This window comes from Apium graveolens, chromosome 10 (assembly GCF_009905375.1).
Source record: "Apium graveolens cultivar Ventura chromosome 10, ASM990537v1, whole genome shotgun sequence".
NCBI classification, from domain to species: Eukaryota; Viridiplantae; Streptophyta; class Magnoliopsida; order Apiales; family Apiaceae; genus Apium; species Apium graveolens.
In genome coordinates, this window is record NC_133656.1 from 15,781,541 (window position 1) to 15,787,540 (window position 6,000).

The window sequence follows — 6,000 nt, forward strand, 5'->3', positions numbered from 1 at the left end:
TTCTCACGAACTGAGCTGATGCACTAGAAATAGCATACTGCTCCGTCTCATGGGCACCAACACGAAGCTCACAGACACTAGTGATCTGATTAACTCCATAATTAGCCAAAGAACTCACCTTCATCCTCAAAGCCTTACGCCGAGCAGCTATAGCAGTGGCTATATCTAACTCCAGAATTGCTTTGATCTTGCCCTGAGATAGTCTCTGAGTAGGATTCTGGTATTCATTCACAACTATCAGTTCAATCAATTCATAAGCTTCATCGTAGCTTTTAGCCCACAAGGCTCCTCCTGATGCTGCATGAAGCATGGGTTTAGAAGTAGCACCCAATCCATTATAGAAGCAGTTAATGATCATCCAGTCAGGCATCCTGTGGTGAGGACACTTTCTACGCATCTCCTTGTAGTGATCCCAAGCCTCACATAAAGATTCTCCAGATTGCTGAGAAAATTGAGTAAGTGCGTTTCTGATTGCAGCAGTCTTCGCCATAGGAAAGAATTTAGTTAAGAACTTTTGAGGAAGATCCTCCTATTTGGTGATAGACCCTAGTGGTAGAGAATGTAACCAGCACTTTGCTTTATCCCGCAGAGAGAATGGGAAAAGCCTCAACTTAATAGCATCTTCAGAAACTCCATTGAACTTGAAAGTGTCGCAGATCTCGATTAAATCTCTGATGTGCATGTTGAGGTCTTCTGTCAGAGAACCCCTAAACTGAACTGAGTTCTGTATCATCTAAATCGTGCTCGACTTGATCTCAAAGGTATTAGCCGAGATGGCTGGTCGAACTATGCTAGACTGAATATCATTAATCTTCGGTTGAGAGTAATCCATCAAAGCCTTCAGATTCGCTTCTGGTTCTCCCATTGCAATAAGTGCTCCTTCTTCAACTTTCTCCTCGACAAGAACTTCCTTGAAAACTTCCTTAGCTACTACAACTTCTTCCTCAACTTGATCCAGTGTTCTCTTACGAGACCGAGAACGCGTATGCATACACGCTCGCTAGAGTACCTAAAACACGACAAGGAATTAAGTAAGTAACAATGTCCGAGTCACTGAACTTTAACAACCAATGATGACAAACACATAAACTAAAAATTAAAACCGAAGTCCCCGGAAGCGGCACCAAAAACTTGTTAGAGCTAGAACACGTGCTAATATTCATGCAAGTATATGTGATCGAAAGTAATATAGAATTAATTCTAGTTCATTACCACAAGGACTAGTTTAGGTTAATTTTAATCAATGTACTTATGTAACAATGGTATGGTTATTATCCAATGCTAAGATGAATAACAAATTGAGGTTGTTTATAACTACAATTAACTAACATGCAATTACACTTAAGAGAGTAAAAGGTTGATTTCTTATATAACACAAACATGGGATTCTAAATTTATTAAATACTTCATTTAATAGCCTTTTTCATTCTTAACCTTAGCATGCAATGGTGATGACACTAATCAGATAACACGAAACTAATAAATGCCAACTTTCGTTGTGCGAATACCATACTACCAGAAATCCAGAAAAGAGATAGAAGATGAATAGACACCAATGATATTGAGACCCTATATGTCTATAGAATTTGAAAACATAACGGTTTAACACACAAGTTATCTATCGTGATTACATAGGGCAAGTAATATGGTTAAAATTACCTACGAATCATGCATATCAAATACATGAACCTATGCTAGCATGGCAAGTTCTAAACCCCTAAATTCACTTTCGCTTTATTAAAGATTAACACACTAACTTATAAGTTCACGGCGCTCATAAGACGAATAAGCTCAACCATTACTAGGATATCAAAACACACTAACTAAAGAAATCCATAAATAAATCCGCTAGAATGCCACGATAACGAATAGCCCATAATCGGACTCATCAACAACGTGGGTTTCGATGAAAGCATGGTATAATAAACGTAGTCTTTATATTGAATAATCAATAAACCAAGTACGAAAAAAGAGTATAGGTACACAAGCAAGAAAACTAGACCCCAAATTATAACTAAAAACAAAGAATCACAAGAATAAACTAGATCTTGTTTGCCGTGGTTGAACTGTGCTCTACGGTCTTCTTATGCCTTCTCCTTAAGCTCTGGTCTGTCTTGTTATGAAAATAATCATAAGTTATGTTTATATAGCAGCCCATGCAGATTAGAAGTCTTTCGGATTAAAATCAGAGTAGAAACAGGATTTCTGGAATTCGACCTGGAGCGGCCGCACGCTTCACCAGCACGGGCGTGCTGTATTTCTGCCATCCGGGCGCGGGTGCACACTACTACAGTGTGGGCGCGCCGACTCTCTGGAGAAAATCCTGAATTCTTCCTTTCTTTCCGGTTTGAGTTGATCTTTCCATGAGCAATCTTCTTGACACCATCCTAACACCATATTAGCATCAAAACAATGCTAGATCACTTGAATTCATGTTAAATGCCTGAAATGCAAAACACTACAAAAACATATTAAAAACACCAAGAACTTAAGTAAAAGACACCAATTCAAAGCTTTACGGAGTGTTATAAGATGAAATAATTGCCACTCAGCATATACCTTTGTAGTTAGTTATAGCTACTAAAAAACCAGTATCTAATCTAACTTTGTTGTAGTGGCCATAAGAGTTTATGCAGTTGAGGAGTCCTGCATTCTAAATCTTTTGAGTAAGTTCCTGGTGTATTTGGATTAATTTATGAAGATTCCTTCATTATTCTGTTTGACTTGTAACCCCAGAAAGTAACTCCATCATACTCCTTTGATACCTGGACTGCATTAGCTTAGCAAATCTCTCATAGAGTTTATCATTAGTAGATCCAAAAATGATATCATCAACATATATCTGTAATAATAACAAATCCTTACAATGGTGTTTATAAAAGGGGGTTTTATCAATTGTAACTCTTGTGAAACCACTCTCTAGCATAAATAAAGCAAGTGTTTCATACAAGGCCCTTGGAGCTTGCTTCAGTCCATAGAATGCTTTATCCAGTAAGTAGACATGATCTGGATACTTTGGATCAATGAACCCTTCAGGCTATTCAACATAAACTTTCTCTTCAAGTTCTCCATTTAGAAATGCACTCTTAACATTCATTGGAACATCGTAAACTTCTTGTGAGTAGCATAGGCAAGAAAGATTCTAATTGCCCCAAGACTTGCAACTGGAGCAAATGTCTCATCATAATCAATGCCTTATTGTTGTGAATAACCCTTTGCAACCAGTCTTTTTATTCCTTGTGATAATGCCCTCACTGTCAGTTTTGTTTCTCAACACCCACTTTGTGCCAACTACAGATCTGTTCTTTGGTCTTAGCACAAGAGTCCATACTTTGTTCCTTTCAAATTCATTGAGCTCTTCTTGCATTGCTGTGACCCAGTCAGCATCATGTAGAGCTTCTTCAACCTTCTTAGGTGCAGTTTGAGATAGAAAAGAATGGTAGAGACATTCATTATAAGTGGTTTTTCTTGTTCTTACACCACTGTCAGTGTTTCCAATGATCAAGTCAGGTGTGTGTGACTTAGAACATTTTCTTGCTGATGGAAGTTGACTCTTATGTTAGGTCACACACACTGTAGAAGGGGGTTGAATACAGTGTTTACTACAATCAAATCGAATATAAGAACTCAAGTAACAGAAAATAGATTTTATTCAACACAATAAACTCTGTTACAATATGGAACTGTCCTCTCTCAGTGATGAACAAATTATCACGAGAGCTTCTAGGGTTACAAAAAAAAATAATTTCGATAATGATAACACTTATAGTGTAAACCCTATGCCTGTGTTTATATACTACACAATTACAAGATAAATTCTAATTGATATGGAATATAATTCTACTTTCTAAAATATATCAACTAGTTATCTTTTCTTCCAAGTATTCTATTCTTCATAGAATTCTTTCTTCATGCATATTTCTTCTTGTCTTAGTCTCGATCTTCTTTCATTTCAATCATCCGCCTGCCTTATCTGACAGTCATCTTAAGTCCTAATATTATCTCCTGATAAATATCTTCTGATAACTTAAGTTCTGATAACTTAAGTTCTGATATCTTAAGTTATGTCTTCAATATAAGTGTTGATTTCCAGTTAAGTACTGATTTGTCCTGTTAGGTAAGATCTGAAAACTAAACACAAATCATATTACACATGACATTATCAAATATATCTAACAATCTCCCCCAACTTATAAATTAAAATAATATACAAGTTCAACAGATATTTGATGATGTCAAAAATATTAAGTACAAATGCATGAGAATTTGACTTGATAACTACAACTTACAGTCCTTTCAGCTTTACCATCTTTAACTTCTGATAACAGCTTTAGTCTGTACATACTTCAGAATTTAAGCAGTTGTAGATCTTTGACTTGGCTTCAATTTCTGATCTCTTTGATATCAGGAGTTGTTCTGAGATAGTTCTTCAACAAACATCTCTCAGCATATTCAAGTTCATTAACCATCCTCCTTTTAGCATTTATCAATTCAGCTGTATCTTCTCCAGTTTGAAAAATAGCTGCTCTGAGATCATTTATCTTAGCTTTTCTTATCTCCTGATCTAGTCTAATCAGATATGCCTTCTCAGACTCTAGATTGAATTCCACAGCCTTATAACCCAGAAAAGTAGTTATAATCTTAGCAGAAATAGGCTTCATTTCGACAATATCACCTTTGTGATCTCTGTACTTGGGACAGTATGTGCTCTCAGTCTTTACAGAATAAAGCTTCTTCTATCTTTGAATTTGAGACTTTAAATAACCTGCAACACTATCTGTTAATCTGTTTCTCACTTGAAGTAGGAATAGAACATGTTCCAGTTCCTCAAAATACTTCAGTAGTAAAGCATTTTGCCTAATATGGTATACCCTTCCATCTGTCATAAAATATAACAAGATATGTTCTTTCAAGAAGGTATGGTAAACCATTTATACAGATTCAAGTCGATTCAATCTTTCAGGAGTTGCTCCAACACCTGGTTCACTTAAGGAAGTTGGATCATTAGTAGTGTTGTGTACTCCTCTTTCATCAGAACTACCCAATCCAGATTTATCTCTTGCTTCCTTTCCTGTAACAACTCTTGCTTCAAAACCTCTTGTTGCAGTCTTCAAAGGTTGAGCCTGTTTAGCTTTGGTGAATCCCGGTAGGAGTATCTTTGAAGGTTTAACATGAGCAATTTCATAGGTTTCCTTTTCCTTATCTTCTGATATCAAGCCAACTCGAGCTATGTCAGAGGTTGCTTGCTTCCCTGTCATATCAGAACTTACTATATCTTGACTCTAAAAAATATGAGCCATGTCAGAGGTTGTTTGAAAAATTTCCTTATACATCAGAGTAAGATTAGCATCTTCTTCATCTTCAGTTATTTCTTCATCCATGACTGGCATATAAACCTTTACAGGTTCATCAACTTTTTCTTTGCCCTTGGACCTTGGATCAATTTCCACTTATGATTTAGCTTTGGTTGCCTTAGAATTTGTTCTTTCCTTTATCACAATACCCTTAGGTTTTGGAATTTTCTTTTCAATAATAGAAGCTTTAGATTTTGTCTTGACACCTTCTGCTTTGAGTCTAGCTTCTTCTTCCTTTAGACTCTTAAAGTCCATTACTGGATTTTCTTTAAGAAATAACTCCCTTGAAATTTCTTCATCAAGTTCCAGATGTTCACCAGAACTTATCCTTTTACCAGTATCAGAACTTATTCTTCTCCTAGTATCAGAACTTGTTCCTTGACTTGTAATTCTAGCTTTACTTGATGAAAGTCCTTTGCCTTGACCTTGACCTCTACCCTTGTTAGGGTTTCCCTGGTCATCATTTCCATCATCCTTTCCTTTTAGTGTCTGAATAGATTTGCATTTGGACTTAATCACTTTCTCCCCCTTTTTGGCATCAGTAGGTAAAAGAAGAGAGACAAGCAATTTCACTGAGGATTGGATCTCATTGACTTGCTTTTGATGAGAAGCTTGATTCTTAAGAATTTCTTCAATTTGTGTTTGT

At 36.3% G+C, this 6,000-nt stretch overlaps 1 non-coding gene across 1 annotated transcript; it reads left to right on the top strand.

Annotated features, from left to right (window-relative positions):
- The first annotated feature begins 368 nt into the window (after positions 1 to 368).
- On the top strand, positions 369 to 473 carry LOC141694201 (small nucleolar RNA R71). The gene has a single exon (XR_012563526.1). It is a non-coding gene; the product is annotated as a small nucleolar RNA R71 (small nucleolar RNA).
- The last annotated feature ends 5,527 nt before the right edge of the window (positions 474 to 6,000 follow it).